Source organism: Triturus cristatus, chromosome 2_2 (genome assembly GCF_964204655.1).
Source record: "Triturus cristatus chromosome 2_2, aTriCri1.1, whole genome shotgun sequence".
NCBI classification, from domain to species: domain Eukaryota; kingdom Metazoa; phylum Chordata; class Amphibia; order Caudata; family Salamandridae; genus Triturus; species Triturus cristatus.
The window spans coordinates 27,512,532-27,540,360 of record NC_140582.1 but is presented as its reverse complement, the minus strand read 5'-3'; the positions used below and the strand labels follow the sequence as shown (position 1 = coordinate 27,540,360).

Sequence of the window (27,829 nt, the reverse complement as noted above, 5' to 3'; positions counted from 1 at the left end):
AGAGCTGATGGAACAAAATTGGACACTTTAATAAAGAAGTTTGTAGGAAATCAATTATCAATATCAGGAAAGACTTTTGTTGCAGTTGCAATCATTTTCCATGATGGACCTTCTATAACTTCTGGTCATTACACAGTTTATCTAAAATGTGAAAAAGGCTGGACACTGTGTAATGATTCTCAATTGATTTTTAAGCAACGTTTGCCTGCAGAATTACCAAATTCCTACTTAATTTTTCTAAAACCAAAATTTCAGATACAAATTGCAGCATCTGAAGAAACCATAATTTCGATTTTATAGGATTACCATTGGATATTTCACCTAAAAAGGATTTAAAAATTACCATTTGGCCTCATGGAAAGGTAAATGTTTCCATTGTGGACTTCTTTGACAGATATTATTTTGGTGTATGTGCTTAAGCAACAAGATTTACAGACGTTATTTATTGCAAATAGATATTCTTCTTAGAAGATATTTTTAATATATATGTTACATTTCTATCAAGATATGTTTTACTGAGGATAGATTCAGGGCTTTTTTAAACTATCTTTCAGATTGTTTGTTTTTTGACCGCTGTTAAGTGATGAATACAATTGATATCACTATTTTCAGTGAAATTCAATATATTCTGAAAACAGAAAAAAAGGGCAAAAAATTACTTTGTTAAATATGAAAATATGTGTACTGTATTCTAAAATGTATTGTTAAATATTACTACTTTTTTTCTTTTTTTTCAGATCTAGAAAGAAAATTTAGGAAATTGAATCCATTTTTCTTGTAATTAAAAAAAAACATTTATTTCTAATTAAGTTATTTTGTTGGTCAGGTAAGTTTAAAATATCTGTATTTCTCACCTCTTCACTTTCATGCTCCCTTTTCTTCACTTCTCACTCTGATTTTCTCATTCCCCTTCCCTCTCTCTTCTTCCTTTACTGCTCTTTCGTAACTCCCTCACTCCTTCTCTACTCCATCACTATTTTTTCAACCATGTTTCTCTCCCTGTCTCCATATGTCTCAGTCATTCTAACTGCCTTACTCCTTCTCAGTTCCTTGCTCTCTGTCTCTGTTTCGGTCTCTCTCCCTTTGTCTGCCTTACCCTTAATTTCCTTAACATCTCTGTTTCTACCACTCCTCCTCTCTCCATCACTCATTTTCCATCTATGTTAATTTTTTAACCTTCTCCGTCATTCTCCTTCCCTCACCTTCCCTAACTGTCACTATCCTTTACTCATAGTCACTCCTATTCTCCTACTTCAATTCCTCCTGTCTGTATCTCACACCACTTCATCTTTTTGCATTCTTTCCTTCACTCTCCCTCACTCTCCTTTGCTCATTGAAATCCTGACTCCCTTTCTCTCACTCCAGTTTCCTAAATCCCTCCATCCCCTCACTCCCCATCTCTCACTTTCCCTTACCCCCTTTTCTAATCCTCATACCCCTTATCTCACCATCACTCCACTTCTCTTACTTTCAATCCCTTTACCCTGCTCTACTTCATCCGCTTCATCTGTTACTCCCTTTTCCTATCTCCGTCCCTTACTCCCCTTTTCTCACTCCCCCTCCATCACTCTCCATTACTCACTGCCATTCCCTTACTCATTCACTCTTCTTACCTGTATCCTCTACCCTTAGTCCTTTTGTTGCAGTCAGTTTTTCACTTCCCTTTCATGACTGATCATACTTTCCTTTTCTCACTCATTCTGTCTGTCCTTTCCTCCTCTTCACTCAGTCATTTTAATAATTTCAATCATTCATGTATACACTACACATTCATTCAATAAAATTACAACACAGTATATTAGGAATATAGCTCTTCTTGGAGAAGTGAAGTGAGTTCTGAAAAGAACAGTTTTTTTTGTCTTTTTTGTTTTGTACTTTTTTTTAACAATTTTGTATTTTTTTTAATTTTTTTAGAGCACCAAAAAGAAACTGGTAATGAAAAACTGTTCAACAGGAACAAAGAAAAAAAATGAAAAAAATTATGGGCTGGAGCATGTGTGCTGCTGTATTCTGTTTTCAATCAAGTTAATACTGCTCTCACCGTAGCAAAGAACAGCATTGCACACATTACAGTGTATGTGCACCTTCTGAAAAAGTGGGTGGTTGTCCAGTGTCCTGGTACACGGTGAATCTGCGGCCACAGATGATGTGCTCGGCTGAGCAGGGGGAGGGTTGTCCCTTAGGGCTCTAGTTGTCTCTCGAGCATAAGGTACAGGATGCACTGTCTTGAAGTGCCTCAGCATTGAATAAATGCTAAATGAGTATTTCTTGCTGGGATCTCCTCTGGATAAGACAGTTCCACAAATAGTGCATCTCACCTTCGGAGCATTCACCTTCTTTTGTCCCTCTGGAAAGGTGAAGAATTTCCAGATGAAAGAGTCTTTTTGTTTCGTCTTCCTTGGTGGTACCACAAAGGTCTCCTCCTCACTCCCTGAAGTAGACTGCTGTTCTGCCATTTTCCAGTAAAATTTTGCTAGAGTAGCTCCTTGTCCCAGGAAATAAGAAGAAATAGTGAGGGGAGTGGGTGTGGTGTTTGAAGATACTGGAACAGAAACTACTATGAACCAATGAAAAGTGTTGTTTCGTAATCACATGACTTGCTGTGCGCGCACGGTGCTCGCACGGTGCGCGCACGGTGCGCGCATGGTGCACGCACGGATCAGAAATGAATTACTTTTAACCCGATTTCTAAAACATGAAAAGGAGGCAGGGAAGACACTCCCTGACCCTCTAGACCTTCTCAGGGGGTCCCTAAAGGCACAATTTGACAAATCTTCGCAACATTTTTAAAACTAATGGGGCACTCTGGTCAGCTCCTGTCTTGAAAGTTTCGGGGTGATTCATTATGCGAGGGTGAAAAAAAGGGGGGTCCCAAAACAAGTTTTCTCCATATTCATTTCCATAGGAAACTTTAAACAATGCTACAGACCGAACTGTTGAACGAAATTACACTTATTTCGGCAAAAAGGTAGCTATTTGGTCAGAAACCGACCTTTTTTTAAATGGTGTAAATCTGTTGAGTAATTACAGTAGTAGTAGAATGGTTAAGCTACAGGACAAAAGTGAGGTTTAAGAGATGTTGGCAGATGGACTAGTAAATAGGCTTAATTGTATGAGTCTGTAGAAAGGTACACTTGAAATACACCGCATAATTTTCGGTCTCTGATTGAAATGGAAAGTGCAGTCTCTGTAGTTTTAAGGTCTGCGTGGTCTTGTGACTAAAGTAAGTCTCTACTTACTCATGTATTCTGATCTGTGTTATCCATTTGAAGATGCTTTACACATAAGACACAGGTACACATCTATTTGTATGTTTCTTTTATATATGATGCCACTAGCAAAAGGTACAGACACATGCATGCATTCTTTCAGGAACATGCTGAGACTTATAACTGAGATACGTAAAGGGTTGATGCTTTGTATTTGGCTTGGCCCAACACCCTGAGTAGTAGTAAAATGATGTTAGCAGAGGGATTAGTGATTAGGCTATTTCGTATGAGTCTGTGGAAAGGTACACTTGAAGTACGCCACATAAATCTAGGTGTCTGTTTCAAATGTGAAGTGCAATCTGTCAAGCTTTAATGCCTCCTTGGTCTTGTGACTGAGGTATGTCTCTACTTGCACATGTATTGTCATCTTTGTTAACATCTGAAGATGCTAGACATATAAAACAGAGGTATACATCTATTTGTATGTTTCTTTTATATATGATGCTACTAGCAAAAGGTACAGATATATGCATGCATGCTTTCAGGAATACTGTGAGATTTACAGGAGAGACATATGGAGGGTTGCTGATTTGTATTTGGCTAGGCTCAACACTCGGAGTAGACACTGAAAATGGTGAAGCTGTAGCACAAAAGTGAGGTTTAAGACATGTTGGCAAAGGGATTAGTGATTAGGCTACTTTGTATGAATTTGGGGAAAGGTACATTTGAAGTATGCCACATAAATGTAGGTGTGTATTTGAAATGTGAAGTGCAGTCTGTCAAGTTTAGGGTCTGCATGGTGCTGTGACTCAGGTATGTCTGTACTTACAGATGTATTCTGATATGTGTTATCCATCTGAAGATGCTAGACGTGTAAAAGACAGGTATACATCTATTTGCATGTTTCTTTTATATAGGATGCCACTTGCAAAAGGTACAGACACATGCATGCCTTCTTTCAGGAATATGGTGAGACTTACACAGAGATGTGTAAAGGGTTACTGTGTTATATTTGGTTAGGCCCAACACCCTGAGTAGTAGTAGAATGGTGAAGCTGCAGCAAAAAAGTGAGGTTTAAGAGATGTTGGCAGAGGGATTAGTGATTAGGCTTATTTGTATGGGTGTGTGGAAAGGTACACTTTCAATACACCACATAATGTTCGGTGTCTGCTTCAAATGGAAAGTCCAGTATCTGTAGTTTTAAGGTCTGCACGGTCTTGTGACTGAAGTATGTCTCTACTTACTCATGTAGTCTCATATGTATTATCCATTTGAAGATGCTTTACATATAAAACACAGGTATACGTCTATTTTTATGTTTCTTTTATATATGGTGTCACTAGCAAAAGGTACAGATACCTAAGCTTTTAGGTATATAGTGAGATTTACAACAGAGACATGTAAAGGGTTGCTGCTTTGTATTTGGCTAGGCTCAACACTGAGTAGTAGTAGAATGGTGAAGCAGCAGCAAAAAAGTGAGGTTTAAGATATGTTGGCAGAGGGATTAGTGATTAGGCTACTTTGTATGAGTCTGTGGAAAGGTACACTTAAAGTACGCTGCATACATCTAGGTGTCCGAAATGTGAAGTGCAGTCTGTCAAGTTTTATGGTCTTCATGGTCTTGTGACAGAGGTATGTCTCTACTTGCACATGTATTGTGATATATGTTATGCATTTGAAGATGCTAGATGTATTAAACAGAGGTATACATCTATTTGTATGTTTCTTTTTTATATGGTATCACTAGCAAAAGGTACACAAATTCATGCAAGCTTTTAGGTATATGGGTAGATTTACAACAGAGACATGTAAAGGGTTGCTGCTTTTTATTTGGCTAGGCTCAACACTGAGTAGTAGAAGAATGGTGAAGCAGCAGCAAAAAAGTGAGGTTTAAGAGATGTTGGAAGAGGGATTAGTTAGTAGGCTAATTTTTTATGAGTCCATGGAAAGGTACACTTAAAGTACGCTGCATAAATGTAGGTGTCTGAAATGTGAAGTGCAGTCTGTCAAGTTTTAAGGTCTTCATGGTCTTGTGACTGAGGTATGTCTCGACTTACACATGTATTGTAATACATGTAATGCATCTGAAAATGCTATACGTATTAAACAGAGGTATACATCTATTTGTATGTTGCTTTTATATATGGTTTCACTAGCAAACGGTACAGTCACATACATACATGCTCTCAGGAATCTGGTGAGACTTACAACAGAGACATGTTAAGGGTTGGTGCTTTATATTTTGGTAAGCTCAACACTCTAGGTGTTATTTTGAAATGGGAACACCAGTCTGTGAAGTTTAAGTTACTTTATGGTGTTGTGAATGACGGACGTGTCTACTTGTACATCTATTGTCTGCTGTATTATACATCTGAAGCTGGTTGGTTTGGGTAGTAGTAGAGAAATCCTTTAGTTATACTTTGTTATTCTGTTGCAGAGCTTGTGATGTCTTCTGAATGAAGGAATTTTGCAGTGTGTGACAAAGCTTGTTCAATACCCTGGTGCCATATATTATGAGTAGAAATTAATACATACCCTTTTTTAACTCAAATTTAGATGGTATGTACTCTAAGATGCTATTGGTTAAACATTTGGTTCTTCTATAGGTTTGACAATATGTAAAGTATAATATTCTAAATATTTAGGAGTTATGGAGACATTTGCAATGAATTGAAAGTATTAGTTTATTTATAGATGAGAATATTCATATATAATTATTTGAATACTATAAAATTATTTTTAGAAACTATTTAAACTTTTATTTTTTTTCAGATATTTACCATTACTAGTAAGAAATATTGAATATGACAAAAAAAGATCAAAAGAAAAGCCAAGAAAAAAACAGTACTATTTAAAGGAAATAGAAAAGCAGAAATTAGATGAAGTTCAAAATGGTAAATGAAGAAAAAGACTTCTGGTAAGAGAACTAAAGAGTTTGTTAAAAGACTTTTGAAGAATGTAAAGAATTTTCAAAATGTGTAAAAGAGAAAGGAAAGTTCTACAACCAATCGGAAGGAAATGAAAAAAGGACATATTAATAGAAAATCATGTTGTGGCAAAACAATCCATGTTGAAAGATGGCTGAAATAATATAAAGCAATGAGAAAGAGAATGTATAAAAGTAGAGTACCACAAAATGTATTGAAAGATTGTAAGAAATATAAAACAATGCTGTTTATGAAGGAGAAAAGCAAAAGAAAAAACTGGTTAATAGAAGTAACTTTTGCAAAATGTTTACTGGTGAATGGAAGCACACTTCTAGTACTGAGCCTTTCTTTAATGAAGAAAGTTATTTTCAACAAAATACATCAGTTCCTGCAGTTGATACTAGTGGTCGTTGCTATGAGATGAAAGATGGTTGTTCAATTCAAAAAGAAAAGATGGTTCCTAGGAATGAGGAAGAAGTAATAGCTGAAGAAGTTCAAGGAAGGTGTACACAAGCTCCAGTATATAAGTGGGATTGTAGTAGTATTTGTAGTATTCAACAGAAATCTATCGAGAATATGCCAAATAAGTCTCAAGCAGAGGATTAACCCCTTCAGTGACACGCCCTTTCCCCCTCCTGTGCCGGGCGTTGCATTAGTGGGTGGGGTTCATGACGAGATAGTCCCGTCATGGGCACAGCGCAACCGTGCTCCATGACGAGACTATCTCGTCATGGGCACAGAAGAGGTTAAGATGCTCCAAGAACTAGATCCATGTAAAGTAAGAAAATATACTGACTTGCAAGGTCATTCCCCTGCTTGTCTTTCAAGAAAAGTATGTAAAAGTACTTTCCATTATTTAAGAATGTTAGCAGTACACCACTCAAATGCAGAAGTTAGTGAGGAGACTCTGCTATGTAAAAGGTCCTGCATTATGTTTAAGTGAAATGAACACATCTCTTTTGCATGGTTCAGTATCTGATGTAAAAAAAAAAAAGTCTGTGATGATATACAGTTTCATTTATTTGGTTCACAAGAGGAGTGTAGACAAAGTGAGAGCTTAATAAGTGTAGGTGTTAAAGAACAGGTGGAAGATATTAGTAATGACAAGTTTGCAGAAGAAATTGCAAAGTTTACAATAGTTTCATCTAAAAAAACAAACTATGTTTGTATTTGTTGTCGACGTACTCACTATAGACGTCACACTAGGAATGTTGGTCTATAGTTAAAAAGTGAAAAAGGAAAACAATGATAAGTGGGAGCAATTTGGTGCTTATTTGTTGGTGGAAGGTAATTTTGGGTTGGCTACTGATCAACATATTTGTAAAAATGTTTACAAAAAATTAGAAAACAACAAAATGCCAGCTAGAGCTGTACATAACAATTTAGAGTGGGTAGGTATTCCTCCAGAACTGTCAGATTTAAATACATATGAGTCCATCCGTATTCAATCGTGCACCCATTTCAGGCTGTAGTTCGTATGGAGCCTAAAACAGGGAAGCTGCCTCCAACAGATTTACAAAGAGGTCTGAAAGGAAGAGCTGTGTACTTACCTTTAGATTTTAAGAAAAATATTGAAACTGTTGGAATAGACAGGGTGGGAAAGTGAGCCTGTAGGTATTTTAGTTAATGGTGTACCAACAAGGAGTCCAAAAATATGGCAAGAGTTTGTAGATGTTAACAAACATCAAAAGGCTACATTGTATCTGGTGCAAAATAATATTTATTATAAAAATGTAAGTGTTGATGAACAGGAAATATGTTTAGAAGATGAAACAGAAATTTCCAGTGGACAAATAGAAAAAGTGGACAAGTCTAGGAGTGAAGAGATGTATGAACATAACCGTATACATCATCTACATTCAAAAAAGTGGTAGAAGACAATATTACATTCTTTCAAATGAAGAAAGCAAAGGGAACTCCCATGAACATATAGGAAAAACATTTAGAAACATGTTTTCACAGCTGTTCCCCACTGGAGAAGGTAGATGATATGATGAACGAGCAGTACAGATTCATAATGCCACTCAACAAGATGGTACTCAGAAGATCCAAGATTTCGACAGTGTATTTCATATATATTTTATCTTCTCTTTGAAAGTGATTTTTCTGCACTTTCATATGCAGCGAACCATATATGAAAAATAGGAGTTCATCTTCCACATGTTTCTGCAAAGGAATTCATGGACAAAGTTCCACAAAGAGATGAACAGTTAGAATCTCAGTTTATACATTTGATGGTGTGTCAACGTGGTACCAATAAGAATTGGTATTGTTGTCATGGAGAACTTAAATGTATGTTAAGAAACTTAAGTACTCCTACATGGTTTGTAAGACTTAGCTGTGCTGAATATGCGTGGGACGATTTACTTGCATTTCTATGAGAAGCAAATTCAAGTGTAAAAATAATCCTCCTCTTGGAGAAGTAATTGATTTCTTTTGGCAAAAAGAGTACAAAGCCAGAGGTGCTCCTCATATACGCATGCTATTATTGATCAAGAATGCTCTAAAATTTGGAACTGATACTGATGAAAGTGTTTTGTCTTTCATTGAACACTATGTTACCTGTGCCATTCCAAGAGAAGGAGGAGAAAACACCTTAAGACAACAGGTTTTACGGTTTCAAAGTCATGGATGTGGCAAATATTGTTGACAAAAATACAAGTTTAAGGGAAAATTTTATACAAAGTGGCATTTTGGATTCCCACATCCAATAATTTCAAAAGGAAGAGTTAATAGTTTAATGTCAGCAGTAAGGTATACAATAACTCAGAAATCTCCAAAGAATATATACAACTTGAAAGAACCAAAGATTCAAAGTATAAAAATGACTACAATCCAGTGATTTTGACAATGTGGAATGCAAACACGGATATTAAAAATGTTGCAGATAATTCAATTGCTGTTGCTTGCTATGTTACATCATATATAACTAAATCTGAAAAAACAGAGATTAAAGAAATGTGGGAAGAAATTTCACAGGAAAAGAGTCTTAGCAAGAAATTGTACAGCTTTAGCTTGAAAATGCTTTCCCACTGACAGATTGGATCCTATGAATGTTCGGATCGGTTGAGCTCTGCCAGTTTATATTCAAAGTCAAGAGGAATCATTTGGATAAGTTTAGGTCTTGCCTGCACACAAAATAGAGTTTTGAAAAAAAAACCTTACGAGAAATCAGATACTTAGCACTGAATGAACCAGAAATTACAGATATTGTTAAAAGTAATATGTTGGTTACATACTATCCCAAAAGGAGTCCATATCTGGAAAACGTATGTCTCTATGAAATACTTCAACATTATAGCTTTAAAAGAAACCTTACAGAAAAAATAAATGAAGAAAAATATGCAGTAATTGGATGTGATGGATGTTTGGTAAAATATGTCAAAGGAACTCTTATTAACCACCGAAAACTCAGTTGTGAAAGTCCTGATAAGAGGGGATTTTTCTATTTAGCACTTCTGCAACTGTTCAAGCCTTGGCGTAGTGAAGCAAAATTACTTGGAGATTTTGACTGCTATGAAGATTCTTATAATGAATGTAAAGATAGCAATCAATGCACAATCTTCCTATGTATCTACAAATGTTAAATGATGAGATTGAACAAAAAAACTACTTTTGCGGATGAAATAGTTAGCGACAGTTCTCAAGATAGTCAAAGTTCAGGTCCACTAAGTCAAGATCCACTAGGACAACAAATTATTGAAAATTAAGCTGCAATAGCCATGAATGAAGTAGAAACTGCAATGCAAGAAGCACAACAGGATTTTATTCAGTTGGAAAAGTTAGAAGAACAACTAAACATTGAACAAAAAGAAATATATCTACAAGTGACAGAACAGATACAACATGGTTTGCAACATGAACAAAAATGCCAGTGCTCATCATTTAAACCTATTCTAATGTACATAAGTGGTCAAGCTGGAACAGGAGAAAGTTTCTTAATTAAGGTTTTGACTAGTTATGTATACAAAACTACAGAATCACATTTATCTTGTGTTGTAACAGCTCCTACTGGATTAGCAACACAACATTAAAGGGATTACTTCACATTGAATACTTATACTACCAGTTGAACATATAAACAAATTGGAATATCTCAAGCTATCTGGAGAAGCTTGTTGTGATGTCTCAAGAGTACTTAAGAAAATAAAACTTCTAATCATTGATGAGGTGAGCATGGTCTCAAACGTAATGCTTGCATTTGCACACTTGAGAATGCAACAGATTTTAAAAACAGATTACGATGTTCTGTTTCGAGGAAAACTTGTAATTGTATTCGGCGATCTACTACAGCCTACTCCTGTAAATGGGTAACCTGCATTTAAAACACTTGTCCATGGAGATACTAGAAAATCTTTGGGCAGTATTCGAAATGTGAACATTTGGTCTCATTTTGAATATAAAGAACTTATTGAGAATATGCAATAAGCAAGTGATGAACATTATGGAATATTCTTCCAGATATAAGAATTGGTGTCTTGAATAAACATGGTAAACAAGATTTAGAAAGTCGGCTACTAAGGTACTTGTTTACAACTGGAAACACAGCGGCTGAAATAATGTACAATAAGCTTGGAAAAAATAAGTCTATAGTTTGCCTAATGCTTACACTGCAAGAGTGGTCTACATTTAATCGAGAACTTTTAAAACTGAAAAACAACAAATAGTGGAAATTGAAGCTATTGATACAATTGAACATCAAGGAGTGACTGTTATCTCAGAGACACTACAGTCAAAATTGGATTCTTTAGAAAAATCTGTATCCAAGATTGCAGGCTTAGAAAAGACTTTACATGTATGTATAAACTGCCGGGTAATTTTACGGCGTAATTTGAATGTAGAAGAAGGATTAGTAAATGGAGCAATGGGAAAAGTTTTTGATTTTGTAAATTTTCAGAACAGAGAGGGAAAAGAATTTTTGAAGATAAAATTTGATCAGATTAAAGAGGTAAGACAGATTGGGCATTGTGTTGTACGTTTTTTTGCTTGTAAAAGACTTGTATGTTCGCAGAAAACAGTTTCCTTTGTCTTTAGCATATGCAGTACCTATTCATAACTCTCAAGGTTTAAGTATAGACAGTGGTTTGGTAAATATTGTAAGTACAATGTTCAAAGAGGGAATGGCATACGTTGCATTGCCTCAAGTAAGAACATTATCTGGTTTGTATTTGATTGATTTTGATGAGAAAAAGGTTAGTGCTGATGCAAATGATGTAAGAGAGTACAACCGTTTAAAAAGACTTTATACTCCTCATTTAGGTGAATATCCCATATATGAAAAATGCATAGTGCAGAAATATGTCAAACATTAAATCGAGGTTCAAAAAAAATAAAACAATTGAAGAGAATCATGAAGGTGTAAAGAAAATGAAAATAGAAACTGTTGATGAGATTCTAGGATACCAGTTGGAAAACAGTTCAGGTATCAACTGCTATGCTAATGTAATTTTGAATGTTGTGTTTTATCTAGAAGAGCTTAATTGTGAAATTATGGAAAAGCATGAAAAAAGTTTCTTTTCTTTATTACGTCATGTATTTTAGCAGTTGTTAACTGACAGAAGTAAAATCCATACTGCTTCTGGTGTTCAACATCTTTTGGATATATGTATTGGTTCTTTGACATTAACTCTTAATGTACAACAAGATGCAAAGGAATTTCTAATGCTTATGCTTGGCGTATTAGAAGACGAAGGAATACAGATTGAAAACTAATTTGGAGTAAGTTACAGATAGGATCATAAATGTGAAGAGTGTTCATTTACTTCCAGGACTGAAATAGACACAGAACGATTCAAATACTTGACGATACCAGATTGCAAATCAGTACCTTTTAACAAATTAGTAAAAACAGCCAATATGGATATGAAATGTTTGCATTATAAATCAGAGATGTTGTCTACATAACATATAGAAAGATCTGGAAAATATCTCATTTTAATGTATCAACGTTGTAGAGCAAATGAAAGAAAATTGGAAACCAAATAAAAAATGTTGTTGCAAGTCAAATATCTATTTCAGGAAGAACTTTTATAGCAGTGGCTATTATTTTCCATGATGGACCTACTACAACATCTGGACACTATACTGTGTATTTAAAGTGTAATAAAGGATGGACACATTGCAATGATACCCATTTGCAACTCAAATCTAGGTTGACTTTCGAATTGCCAAATTCATATTTGATATTTTTGAAGCCAAAGTTTTGAATACACTATTTGGCCTACTAGGAATATGCGTACACAAATTAACAAATTAATTTTGAATTTTTTCGAAGCGAATCTTTTGAATGCATTATTCGGCCTATTGGGAAGATGTAAACACAAATTAACAAATTTATATTGGACTTTTACAAAGGGGAAGTTTTCAATACATTATTTCGCCTATTGGGAAGATGTGAACAGAAAGTGGACAGGATTTAAACAATTACTATTTATAATTAGTGTTTGGGTTATTATTTGTGCTAATTGATATTGCATTTGGAAAATTCTGTTTCAAAGCAATAGTTTATATATTTGTTGGCTATATTGTACCAGATGTAAATGAGAGTGTACATTTTACCAAATGTACTTGAGAGTAAAAGAATTAATGTACAAGTTGGACGTAATTAGGTAAACATATAGGTACACATATTGGAAATAATGCTTTGTTGTAATTTGTTTTTTTATACAATCTTCGTGATTGTTTTATCCCCGCTGTTGTATGATGATACTATGTTGACATCACTGTGTATGGTGAAGTTCCGTAGAATCTGAGAACAGCAAAAAAGGGAAACTGAAAATGTTATGTAATTCTACAATTATGTTGTGTTCTTAAAAGTGTATTATTTTAATTTCTGTAATACATTACATTAGTTAAAATATTACAGTAGGTAGTGGTGATGTTTGAAAAGAGGTTTGAAAAGAGGTTTAATTCAGTTTACGACAATACTATTCAAAAATAGTTCTACAGAGTTATTTATCTAAATTACTAAAAAAGGTAAGTACACATAACCTAATATGCATGATACCATTCATGTATGTGTTATTATTATTTTTTTTTTAAATGTTGAACCTTTACACAATTTAAAAAACTATGAGATACCATCAGACAGGTACTTTCCCTGCACTCATGCAATCAGCCAGGTACTACACAAGCACTCATCCAATCCCTCAAACACTACCCATGCACTCAGGCACTCCTCATGCACTCCTCTAATCACCCAGGCACTACCCATGCATATCTCAGGCACTACACATGCAATCATTCTCCTGTACTCATGCAATCACCCAGGCACTACCCATATACTCATCCATGCACTCAGCGACTACCCATGCACTCCTACAATATTCCAGCACTACGTCCGCACTCATAGAATAAACCAGGTACTACCAATGCACTGATGCAATCACTTAGACGCTGCTGCTGCACTCATCCATTCCCTCAAACACTACCCATGCACTCATCCATGCACTCAGGCTCCACCCATACACTGCTCCATGCACCCAGGCACTACCCAGGCAATCATGCAATCACTCAGGCACTACTGCTGCACTCATCCATTCCCTCAAACACTACCCATGCACTTATCCATACACTCAGGCACTACCCCTGCACTGATCCAATCACCCAGGCACTACCCTTGTACTCATGCAATCAGCCAGACACTACCCATGCACTCATGCTATCATTCAGACACTACTGTTGCACTCATCCATTCCCTCAAACACTACCCATGCACTCAGGCACTACCCATACACTCCTCCAATCACCCAGGCACTACCCCTGCACTCATCCAATGATCCAGGCACTATCCATACACTCATGCAATCACTCAGACACTACTATTGCACTCATCCATTCTCAGAGACACTATCCATGCACTTATCCAATGACCCAGACATTACTGTTGCACTCATCCATTTACTTTGACACTACCCATCCACTGCTTCAATCACCTATGCAGTACATCTGTACTCATGCAATCAGTCAGGCACTACCCATGCACTGATGCAATCACCGAGACGCTACTGTTGCACTCATCTATTCCCTAAACCACTACCCATGCACTCATCCATTCACTCTGACACTACCCATGCACACCTCCAATAAACCACACTTCTGTACTCATGCAATAACCCAGGCACTACTTGTGCACTTATCCATGCACTCAGGGACTTATCAAGGACTCCTACAATCACCCAGGCACTACACATGCACTCATACAATCAACCAGGCAGTACCCATGCACTGATGGAAACACTTAGACACTACAGTTGCACTCATCCATTCCCTAAAATACTTCCCATGCACTCATACAAGCTTTCAGGCCCTACCCATGCACTGGTCAATGTACCCAGGCTATACTACAAAAGTAAAGAGATGGTATAGTTCTACCATCTTGCAGTAATCATGAATATATACAAGTATATAGAATACGTGATATTAAGTATGTACTCCTACGATGTCTCCCTAACTAGATGTACCTAAATGTACCTAGCATCTGTGTAGGTGTTATGCCAAGAATCCCTCTAGGATCTCGTCCACCCCATTACCTGAGAATTAGAGAATGTGTGACCTGGTCTTGAGTTGGACACCCCCAGAGGGATGTTAGACCACTGCTAGCTGGAGCGTCTGCATGCAGGAACCTAGCGTCTCTGGTCAGTGTGTCAGCTATGAAGTCAAGGTCTCCTCTGTCTCTCTAAGCAAGACATGATGTATATATACCCATAGGTCTCCCCAGGAGTCCTACCTTGCTGTGTTACTGTGTCGGCCTAAAGGATGATGTCGGCTCTGAACTTTATACAAAGATATTATACAGGAGATGTCAGTCCTGCTGTTATTCAAAGAAGCCTCATGCATAATGTATGAGATTCGACTAGGGAAAAACCTGAGTTCTGAATGCAGTGTTGTATCTAGGTAAAAGGTTAGTGTCTAAGAACCGTTATGTATGTAATTTAGGGAAGAATATAGGTGAAAGGTTGTGATGTTACCTATGCCTATATAAGGTACCTATATGGAATATAACACCCACTCCTCTTCCGACTGGACAACATTTGTAACCTATAGAGTACTACTAGCCTAAGTAGATATAGGTATGCTCAAAGTTCATAAAACATTTGTTTTGCTAAAAAGTTTTAAACTTCTAAAAACCTTCTAAAAAGCTTTAAAAATGTTGAAAGAAAAATGTTTGCAAACTATAGCTCTAAAAGTATCCGTAGTTATAGTCCGAACAACTATAAGCATCAGAAAGCCATTTATGCCCAATAAATGAAAGGAATATCAATGTCAATTTTGTTTTGAGTTCCACATTTGAGCTTGTTTAAAGAGGGGTGAATTTCTTCCAGCACACGATGAGCCAAAATGAGTCAAATGTTTATGTGTCCTGGCTGGTAGACACAACATTTTCATTGCTTGCTTCCGCAATAGACGGCCCCTGTAGCACCTCAATTGAGCACAGATGATGTTCTACACTGTCCGCAGCCGGTGCAGGGGCAGCCTGTGCGCCGTCCAAAGCCTGGGTGTCAGTGAAGGAGCCGGTGTCCATACCATCATGTGCAGTTACTATCTGCAGTGGCTCAAGGAATGCCGCCGTCAACATTGAAATATGCTGGGGACAATGCAGAACATGGGCCGTTATTAGGTCCAGTAGAGCATTCACGTCCGGTTGCGCACATGATGGGAGTGTCAAACAAAGGTCTAACACGCATTCTTTTCCGCAAAACAGGCATCGGAGGACAGGTAAGATGCAGTCCATCCAGACTGGTCGAAATGACAAGAACCAAGATGCACTCAGTTCTCTTAGGTGAGGCATGCCTAGATGTTGTACCATTCAGTGACGGTATTTCCGCTCCAGGAGTGCTTTTTCCATCTCCTTGGTAACTGGGATGTCCATTGCATAGCAGATAGAAGACAATCAGGATACCTGCTATTAGAAACATGATTAGCGGAAGTCCTCCAAAGATGCTTCAGAATACGGAGTGTATGAAGTTTCGTATAACTCCAAGTACCGTCTGAAAGGTGCTTAGAAGTCCAGAACCTATGGTCTTAAATAGGTGGACAATGCCAGTCGTATCAGACATGTTAAAGATACGATATACCATTTCTACAAAATGGAAAGGGCAGTTTGTATGAATAAGCGCCTGTCTCTCTGCTGAAGACCTTGTGATCTGGAGATCAAAAGTCTCTCGAGCGGAGGTGAAGTGCACAGACTTCTGTAAAAGCATTGCTTTCATTCTGCTTAGAGTATCAAGACTAAATTAAAAAAACATTCAGTGAAAGCCATAACGGCGTCTCCCTGACTGTATGTGTCAGTGGAAACCATACTTGCATACACAAAGTAACCCTGGAGCTCATGGTTACCAGATATGCGATGCCCGGAAGCATTCCGCAGCAGCCTTGATCGTTCAGCATCAAGTAACTCCCATTCAAAAGTAGCCCGAATGCTGGAGTAATCACTGCAGCTGGGGAACCCCTCAGATGACTGGACAAGTTTACTACAGAACCATTACAAACCCGTGCAGCATTATATCCTGACATATGAGTGATCCACTTAAAGCGTTCCTACACTTTGTACCGCTTAGAAACATTTCTCAATCCTCACTCCCGCATCAAACTCTTTATGGTAATTCCCAAGATTCCTTAATGTATTCCTTACCCATTTTTTCATATTTGCTTGTCTGCTTTTGTTCAAGGCAATATTGAAACTGAAAAGTAGTGACCAGTAGAGTTATGTGGCCATGGATTAGCCATTCTGTGGACAGTGATTCTGCCACTGTAAATGGTAATCTATCCAGTTTTTCGATACGCAGCATTGTATATTTTGCTCCCCTTTGTGCCATTTCTATCTGTTTATCTGTTAGATTGTATTCAGAAAACAGAGACATGCTGTTGATAAAACGCCATGGCACGTAGCCTGCATGCAAAGATTGCAGCGTCCAGCTTAACAACATGATAGAACTTAATTGAGATTGCCTGTTTTGTAATTTGGCCATATCTTGTTCTAGTATATCTATCGCAGAAGATACAATGTTGCCTAAGGAATATATCCTGGTGGTCAATGCAGTTAACCGATTGTCTTCCACTGCTAGAGATTTTTCTAGATGTCTATAGTCTATTTCCCGTAGTCTCTCTGCGGCTTCTTGTTGGGATATTTTCCATATTTCATTGTAGGCAGCATAAATGCCAGCATATATGAAACATTTCTGACGTGGTTACCTGGGACCTAGTAAAAAATCCCAAAGATCTATATCCTGTGTGAGTAAAGATAAGTGTTGTTTCACCTGTGTGAGTGTTGAGGTTTTTAGTCAATCGAGGCACAACTTCGCAACAACCTGAGGTGGAGTGGTAGGGTGTTCCATGCACTGGCCATAAGGAAGGATAAGGAGCAGCCCCCTGATCTGGTCTTTCTGGCGCAGGGAACCATGGCGTAGGAGCCCTGGGCCGATCATAGGGTTCTTTGGGGCGCATGGAGTTGATTCGGCTGTTGAGGTATGCTGGTCAGGTGTTGTGGAGGGCTTTGTATGCATGGGTGAGGATCTTGAAGGTGATTCTTGCCTCGATGGGGAGCCAGTGGAGTGTGCGCAGGTGTTGGGTGATGTGGCAGTGACGTGGTAAGCTGAGGACCAGTCTTGCGGCAGTGTTCTGGATGTTTTGTAGCTTGCAGGTGAAGCTTTTGTTTATTCCGGCATAGAGTGCGTTGCCGTAGCCAAGTCTTCTGGTGGCAAGGGCGTGGGTGACGGTTTTTCTGTGCTCGAGGGGGATCCATTTGAAGGTCTTATGTAGGAGGCAGAGGATGTGGAAGCAGGAAGATGTGACAGAGTTGAGCTGGCGGTCCATTTTGAGCTTGGAGTCTAGCATGATTCCAAGGTTGCATGCGTGGTCCGTGGGTGTGGGTGGGCTGCTGAGGACAGTGGGCCACCAGGTGTTGTTCCAGGCGTTGAGTTGCAAGCAGCTGCTTTTCATCCATTTGACAACAGCTCCCATGCCTTCTTGGAAGTTGTGTTTGGCTGCGTTGGCTTCGTTAGAAAGGGAGAGGATGAGTTGGGTATCGTAGGCATATGAAATAATGTTGAGTTCGTACGTTCTGACAATGGGGGCGAGGGGTGCCATGTAGATATTGAAGAGCGTTGGGCTGAGGGAGGACCCCTGGGGGACTCCTCAGGTGGTTGGTGTAGGGTCCGAGAGGAAGGGGGGGGAGTCCGACCCATTACGTTCTGCCAGAGAGGAAGGAGTAGATCCAGTCGAGGGCCTTGTCCGGGATACCTTCGTCATGGAGTCTGCGTATTAGGGTGCAGTGAGATACAGTGTCGAAGGCTGCTGAGAGGTCGAGGAGGATGAGGGATACAGTTTCTCCTTTGTCCAGCAGGGAGCGGATGTCGTTTGTTGCGGTGAGGAGGGTGGTTTCTGTGCTGTGGTTTTTTCTGAAGCCAGATTGTGACGGGTCGAGGATGTTGTGTTCTTCAATGAAGGTGGCGAGTTGGCTGTTGATGGCTTTCTCGATAACTTTCGCTGGGAACGGGAGCAGGGAGATGGGTCTGTAGTTCTTGAGGTCGGTGAGATCCGCCAAGGGCTTCTTCAGGAGGGGGTTGATCTCGGCGTGTTTACAGTCGTTGGGGAAGGAGGCGTTTGCCAGGGAGCGGTTGATGGTGTGGCGAAGCATGGGTGCAATGGTGTTGGCGGCTCTGTTGAAGATGTGGTGGGTACAGGGGTCTGTGTGGGTCCCGGAGTGGATTCACTTCATCATCTTCAGTGTGACTTCTGTGGTGAGGGTTGTCCAGCTGTCGTTTGCTTCAAGGCGACGGGGCTGGTTGCTGGGGGTTCCGTGTATTGGTTGTCTTCATCGAAGTTGTCGTAGATGTTCTTGATTTTGCGGTGGAAGACGGTGCTGAGTTTGTTGCAGATGTCTTTTGAGGGGGGTTGGGCGAACTCCTTGATGATGTTGAAGAGTTCTTTGCTGTTTTGTGCATGTGTAGAGATTCTGTCTTCAATTGCAGCTTTCCTCGTGTTTCTGATGAGTTGGTGGTGGGTAGTAAATCTTTCCTGACAACCATGGATGTCTGTGGGCCAAATAAACCATTTCTTCCAATCAGGGTCTGATCTGTTATATTGTATAATGTAATCTATTGTAATCCCTCCTGTTGATGTTTCGTTACCCTCGGTGTGTGATGGTGTCTGCAGGCGAGGTGTGTTCAAGTCTTTATTCTTGGCTAGTCCAAGGCAAGACATCTGTTGCACTATCGCATTCAAAAACATGAGTTGTTGAGGGATGAGGCATGCTCTAAAAATGCTTCTATCCCCTGTACTTGTCATTCTCTAGTACCCCAGACTGATTTCAAGACTATAGTGTCTTTCCATAAGTCGTAACCCTGTTCAGACAACTGGGCAATAAAAGATGCAGAGTTAATCTGTTCAGTGTTTGTTTGCATATTTTTCTGTGCTGATGTTGGTGCAACCTTATAATAAAATGAGGCTGGGTCAGACATAATAAACCCTGAAAAATATGGAAACTTTTGTACAAAGGTGTTTGAACTGCTCTTCGGCGGTGTTGGACAATGTTCCCACTGGCGGCATGTGCGCACATTTCTAGGATTTGCAGATTTATGCAGAAAGTGATGACCATAATGTTGATAACAATACATAGTTTTCTAATCTGATGTGCCTTCCAATGTTTCACTATTAGAAAACGCAGCAGATTTTTCTAAATCAGACAACGTTTTTAACAGTTTCAAAATCCCAATCATCGGAAAATGTACTTGAGGTAATGATATCACTTAATGATATTTTAAATAAATGTGGAATTTTTAAAATTTCTGTCGGGCCAAATATGTCAAAATCAACCTTGTGCCAAACTATACCATCAGGTATAGGAACTGCTGTAATGTTCACTAATGACAAGTCTCTTCATTCTCGATGAAATGATTGACGTGGTTTCAAAATCGATTCACATTTTGGGCTGCAGAGCTTTGCTGAATATATTGTCCATTAAAAAGCATGCTAAAAACTATCACTAAGCCTAGCCAAAAGAGCACCCCGGTAATTATCCATAGTGCTACCCACGGTGATACCAGGTAAGTCTTTTTAAGAAAGTTCAGAAAGTCTTTAACTTGCTGCTTGCGTGATTTTTGGGCTGGCGTCGTTTCTGGTTCACTTGGGTCCAAAGAAAACGTATCAAAGTTTATGAAGTAGCTGGAAGCAGTTCTATCAATTGTTGGAATTGCATCAGGATTTGTTGAAATCGTAGTTTGCTCTTGTCGAGGCATGTTGATGTAGACATCTGTATTTGGTTGAATAGCAACTTGTGTGTTATTTTGTTGAATTTGATTTTGAAGTTGAACTTCAGGTTCAAGGGGCACGAGTTCTGTGGCAGTGTTGCGTGGTCCGTCATTCCGTACATGGGACTCTTCAAACATGATGAGTCTTTCTGTTTGAACTTCGTGAATTATCGCGAGAGGAGGGCGTCTGCTACTTTGGAGTCAATCAATCATATCATTTGTAGAGTGTGCTACTCACCCGTGAGGGTTTCAATGCGCTGGGGGGGCTGCTACTGTTTGAACAACCATGTCTTGAGAAGTCTCCTGAAGGTCATCAGGTCCTGGGTCTGTCGCAGGTGGATGGGGAGGGTGTTCCATGTCCTGGCGGCGAGGTGGGAAAATGATCTGCCACCTGTGGTAGTTCGGTGGATGCATGGGACGGTGGCGAGGGCGAGGTCTGCGGAGCGGAGCTGGCGGTTGGGGGTATAGAAGGTGAGTCACTTGTTAAGGTATGCTGGTCCGGCGTCGTGGAGTGCCTTGTGAGCATGGGTAAGGAGCTTGAAGGTGATCCTCTTGTTGACGGGGAGCCAGTTCAGGTCCCTCAGGTGGGCGGTGATGTGGCTGTGGTGGAGGATGTCGAGGATGAGGCGTGCGGAGGCATTCTGAATGCGTTGGAGTCTCTTCTGGAGTTTGGCCGTGGTTCCTGCATAGAGGGTGTTGCCGTAGTTCAGCCTGCTGGTGACGAGGGCCTGGGTGACCGCCCTTCTGGTTCCGGTGGGGATCCATCTGTAGATCTTGCAAAGCATATGGAGGGTGTTGAAGCAGGCGGAGGAGACGGCGTTGACTTGCTGGGTCATTGATAGAGAGGAGTCCAGGATGAACCCCAGGTTGCATGCGTAGTCGGTGGGTTTCAGCGCTGTTCCCAGTGAGGCCGTTCACCAGGAGTCGTCCCAGGCGGAGGGGGTGGAGCCGAGGATGAGGACCTCCGTCTTGTCGGAGTTTAGTTTCAGGCGACTGCTCTTCATCCATTCGGTGACGGCCTTCATTCTTTTGTGGAAGTTAGTTTTGGCGGTGGCAGGGTCTTTGGTGAGGGAGAGGATCAGCTGGGTGTCGTCGGCGTATGAGATGATGTTGAGGTCGTGTGATCAGACGATGTTGGCGAGCGGTGTCATGTAGACGTTGAAGAGGGTCGGGCTGAGTGATGAGCCTTGGGGTACGCCGCAGGTGATCTTGGTGGCCACATGGCCTACTACTTAGTATTAGCCACATAGTGTGGCTTGATGAGGTCAACTGAGACAGATCTTTTCTCCTTTTTTCTGGCAAGAGGCGATAGAAGTACAGTTCTTGTTCCTTCAACGGCTAGGACCGGTTTTCTGTAAGTTGGCCCAAATTCTTTCTTGTCCGCTATTTTCTCTCTGACCAGATCCCCGCCTTTAGGGATCCCGACAGGTCTTGCCGTGACTGATTTGACTTCCCCAGTGGCGGTCTGCTTCAGGTGGACATTACTTGGTTGTATCCTGGATTCATTTAGATTCGGTAAAACAGCCAAACGATCATGCATGTCAAAAGACTTTTCATCCGCCACTATGCCTCCACAATCAAGATCAGGTACCCACACTCTTGTCCCAAACAGGACCTCATATGGAGTAACCCCCCCCTAAAGAACTTCTTGGCATGTTATTAAGAGCCCGCTTGACTCCATAAAAATGTTTTACCCAGCTTTCACCTGTGTCTAATACTATAGCTGTTAAAGATTGCTTTGGGTCTCTCTCTCCACTACCAAATTTCCCTTGGGATGGTACGGAGAATAGTACCGTAATGCTACACCCAAACTTACCATGGCCTCCTTGTAAGCCCGAGAGCTAAACACAGGGCACTGGTCAGAATGTAATATGTCAATTGCGTATGTCCCTATGAAGATTCGCAAATCTTTTATAACAGTTCGAGCGTCAGCCGAGCGCTGGGGTCACACTCATAGGAACCTTGAGCAGGAGTCCACTGCTACCATTATATACTTTTTAGCCCCATCTCTTTTGAAGAAGCCGCAGTGGTCTAGGTAGACACACAATAGTGGTTTGTCAGCTATTAACAATGGTGTCTGCGCTGGGTGTGTTACGGTGGAACCTTTTATCTGCTGGCAGATATTGCATTTCAAGACATAGTCCTTAGTCTGCTTTGTTAATCCAGACCTCCAATAGCATTGTTTCAATGAAGGAATTGTCGCTGTAACTCCTGCATGTGCAGAACCTATACCCTTGTATGCTGCTAGAATTAAACCTAACCTACGATCCATGTTTGGAATTACTCTATCCCCCACTCCAGGAATCTGAGCAAATGGGATGTTATTTGCATTTAACTTGTAGGAGTACTTGAGTGGAAATCTTTCTGGTACAGCACCTATGTTTTTGCATTAAGCAATAACAGCTACAATAATCTCACCGTCTATTTTCGTTTCAGGTAGAGTGATTGCAGCTACGGCAGCTGTGCGTACAGCCCCCTTCGCGGCTTCATCAGCCAATGAATTCCCTTTAACGTGAACGCCATCACGCTGATGACTCAGTGTATGTATCAGGTGAACCCTTGGTAGTTCCGATTTAAACTTCACTACCTGTTCCCATAGCATTTTGTGCTTAATTGTGCCACCTTTTGCGTCTTTGAACCCATTTTGAACCCAGTATTGCAAGTATTCATTATATGACTGTACACAGTAAAAGGAATCGCACACAATTCATGTGGGGAATTCTCGATCCGTATTTACCAGTGCCAGTATCAAGGCTTTTAACTCTGCCAACTGTGCCATGCAGTCTCCTAGAGATTGCGTTTTACTGCAACTTGGATGGAACTTTCCATCCCGCATACGACCTATAACAAGAGCACATGCTGCGCTGTATTGTTGCTTACTCCCTATGGTCGGTTGAGCAGATCCGTCAGTGTAAATAATATGTTCGTACTGATCTAGAGGCATTATCTCATTTGGTAGAGGATATTCTTGTTCGTAGTGAAGGAATGCTTGTGTCTTCAAATTTGGGTCTTACCTGTATTCTAAATCTGTTGCAGTGAGAAAATTAGCCCATTGTATCCATCTTGTATGTAAGGCTTTATTGTTAGGCTATGCTTGCCTTTGTTGCAGCCTCTAAGGCTGGGACAGGAGTCACCACTATTATTCATTTTCCTCTGTGCCAGTGCTCTTTCTCTTACTACAGCAGTCTGTACCACTGTCAGAATCTTTTCTGTAGATGCGAAGCGCATCTCCGAATTTGTGTACAAATGTGACTTGTATGCAATTGGTACTGTTTCACCTTCGTCGTATGTCAGATAGGTGTACCCAGATTGACCCGCAACTATACGGATCACCAGGTTGTGTACATTTACGCATGTCTAAGCGTTTTGAAGCTATCGTGTCAGCTTGTAGGGAAGGTAATGTATCTGTGTGTTCCTGTGTCCAGTTTCTCACTGAGAAATCAGGTTTTATTAAGTCGTAGAAAGGTTTTACTCTTTCTGCGCAATCCAAATTGTATGTTCTACCAAAATTTTGGAATAACAGTATTGATTGTAGATTTTTTTATGATTTTGGAGGTTGGAGCAGCGCGCATGTTTCAAAAAAATTGGCTACTAGGCTTTTTTCTTTACTTGAAAGCTCATATCCCAAAAACAGGACACTGAGGTGGGCGATTTTAGATTTTTTTAAAGTTGAATTTGTAGCCCTCAGGTGTAAATCCCAAAATTATGGTATTCACTCTGTTCAAGTGTTCCTCCAAGTCATTGTCCATCAGATAAATATCATCCACGTAGGACAATGCCTCTTCATCTAATTTCTGAAGTAACTCAGTTACACTGGCCGAAAACAACCCCGGGCTGTTCTTATACCCCTGGGGGAGTTGACAAAATTGCCGTTTGATCCCTAGCACTGAGAAGGCTGTTACAAACCTGCTTTCAGGCACAATATTTTGGTAAAAGAACCCATTTGAGATATCAAGTGTTGCTTTGTATTTTTTCCACAAATTATTATTCATTAATGCAGCACTGTGTGCATTTTGGAATGCAAATGTCTTAGTGCAAGTGTTTAAATGTCTACAATCTAAAACTAGATGATATGTATTGTCAGGTTTCATGAGAGGAAACAAAGGATTGTTCATTTGAGAGGTGCAAGTTTCAATCACCCCTTGGTATTCAAGTTGATCCAAGATCTCCCTGACCTGTTTTTTAGCTTCTTGCTTTATTGGATACTGCCTCTGAGCAGTTGGAGTATTTTTTAAAGGAATTAGGTGGTGGGTTGAATCCTCATCCCATCCAACATCGTTCTTGTATAATGCTAGAGCCAGGGCTACTGCCCACTCCTGCCCATATGTATATTTTAGGTTCCTGGGAATATGGTCTTAGAATGCCGGTAAAATTACCAATTCTCCCAAAGGGCAATCCATGACGAATGCTGGCGGCCTATCCTGTTCAGCTAATAAAATGTCATAGCCAAACGTTAGGTTCTCCCAAATGAGACCTTTCACTGTTCTACATTTGTCCCCCTCCATTTGGAGTGTTATTTCATATAACTTATGTTGGACACTTACCCTAGTATCGGGTGCTTCTACTGTGATATAATCATTCAAGTCCGTTATCACTGCTGCACCCATCCATTCCCTCAAACACTACCCATGCACTCGTCCATACACTCAGGCACTACCCATACACTCCTCCAATCACCCAGGTACTACCCCTGCACTCACCCAATTCGCCAGGCACTATCCATATACTCATTCAATCACTGAGACACTACTATTGCGCTGATCCATTCTCACAGACACTATCCATGCACTAATCCAATGACCCGGGCATTACTGTTGCACTCATCCATTCACTCTGGCACTACCCATGCACTGCTCCAATCACCCAGGCAGTATATTTGTACTCATGCAATCACACAAGCACTACCCATACACTTATCCATGCACTCCGGGACTATCCATACACTGCTACAATAACCCAGGCACTACCCCTACATTGGTACATTCAGTCAGGCACTACCCATGCACTAATGCAATCACTGAGACACTACTGTTGCACTCATCTGTTCCATCAAACACTACCCATGTACTCATCCATTCACTCTGGTACTACCCATGCACACCTCCAATCACCCAGGCTGTACTTCTGTATTCATGCAATCACCCAGGCACTACTCATATACTCATCCACACACTCAGGGACTTATCAAGGACTCCTACAATCACCCAGGCACTACCCATGCACTCATACAATCAACCAGGCACTACCCATGCACTGATGGAATCACTTAGACACTACAGTTGCACTCATTCATTCCCTCAAACAACTACCCATGCACTGGTCCATGTACTCAGTCACTACCCATGCACTCATTTAATCACTCAGGCACTATTGCTGCACTCATCCATTCCCTCAAAAACTAATCAATACACTTGGGCACTACCCATGTACTGCTCCACTCACCCAGGCACTACCCCTGTACTGATGCAAGCAGCCAGACACTATGCATGCACTGATGCAATCACTTAGACACTACTGTTGCACTCATCCATTCCCTGAAACACTACCCATCCACTCATCCATGCACGTGGGCTCTACACATGAGCTGCTTCATGTACCTAAGCACTCCCCATGCACTCATGCAATCACTCAGGCCCTACCACTGCACTCATCAATTCCTTCAAACACTACCCATGCACTCATCCAATCACTCAGGCACTACAATTGCACTTATCCATTCCCTCAAACACTACCCATGCACACATCCATGCATTCAGGCACTACCCATGCACTCCTCCAGTCACCCAGGTAGTACCCATGCACTCATCCATGCACTCAAGCACTAACCATGCACTTCTTCATTCACCCTGGCACTACCCATGCACTCAGGCACTACCCATGCACACATCTAATCACTCAGATGCTATTATTGCACTCATCTATTCCCTCGAAAACTACCCATGCACTCAGGCACTCCACATGCACTCCTTCAATCACACAGGCACTACCCATGCACTACTCAGGCACTAACCATGCAATCATGCTCCTGTACTCATGCAATCACCCAGGCACTACCCACACACTCATCTATGCACTCAGGGACTACCCATGCACTCCTACAATCATTCAGGCCCAACCCCTGCTCTCATAAAATAAACCAGGCACTACCATGCACTGATGCAATCACTTAGACACTACTGCTTCACTCCTTTGTTCCCTCAAACACTACCCATGCACTCATCCATGCACTCAGACTCTACCCATGCACTCCTCCATGCACCCAGGCAGTACCCATGCACTCAATTAATCACTCAGGCACTACTGCTGCACTCATCCATTCTCTCAAACACTAAACCGTACACTCAGGCACTACCCATGTACTGTTCCAATCACCCAGGCACTAGCCCTGTACTCATGCAATCAGCTAGACACAATGCATGCACTCACGCAATCACTCAGGCACTACTGTTGCACTGATCCATTCCCTCAAAAACTACCCATGCACTCATCCATGCACTCAGGCACTACCCATACACTCCTCCAATCACCAAGGTACTACCCCTGCACTCATCCAATGAGCCAGGCACTACCCATACACTCAAGCAATCACTCAGACACTACTATTGTACTCATCCATTCTCTCAGACACTATCAATGCACTCATCCAATGACCCAGGCAGTACTGTTGCACTCATCCATGAACTCTGCCACTATCAGTGCACTGCTCCAATCACCCAGGCAGTACTCCTGTACTCATGCAATCACCCAGGCACTACCCATTCACTCATCCATGCACTCAGAGACTACCCAAGCACTTCTACAATCACCAAGGCACCCCCCTGCACTCATACAATCAATCAGGCACTACCAATGCACCGATGCAATCACTTAGACACTACTGTTGCACTCATCCATTCCTTCAAACCCTACCCATGCACTCATCCATTCACTCTGCCACTAGCCCTGCACTCCTCCAATCACTCAGGCAGTACTTCTGTACTCATGCAAAAACCCAGGCACTACCCATAAACTCATCCATGCACTCAGGAACGTTTCATGCACTCCTACAATCACCCAGGCACTACCCCTGCAATCATTCAATCAACCAGGCACTGCCAATGCACTGATGCAATTACTTAGACACTACTGTTGCACTCATACATTCCCTGAAACACTACCCATGCACTCATCCATGCACTCATACTCTACACTTGCACTGCTTCATGCACCCAGGCACTCCTCATGCACTCAAGCAATCACTCAGGCACTGCTGCTGCACTCATCCATTCCCTCAAACACTACCCATGTACTCATTCATATACTCAAGCACTACCCATGCACTGCTCCAATCACTGATGCACTACCCCTGTACTCATGCAATCAGCCACACACTACCCATGCACTCATGCTATCATTCAGACACTACTGTTGCAGTCATCCATTCCCTCAAACACTATCCATGCAC

The 27,829-nt window shown here is 40.8% G+C and overlaps 1 long non-coding RNA gene across 2 annotated transcripts in view; it reads right to left on the bottom strand.

Moving 5' to 3' along the window:
• Nucleotides 1–27,829, bottom strand: part of LOC146861781 (uncharacterized) — an 819,473-nt gene that overhangs the window by 474,946 nt on the left and 316,698 nt on the right. The window lies entirely within an intron of this gene.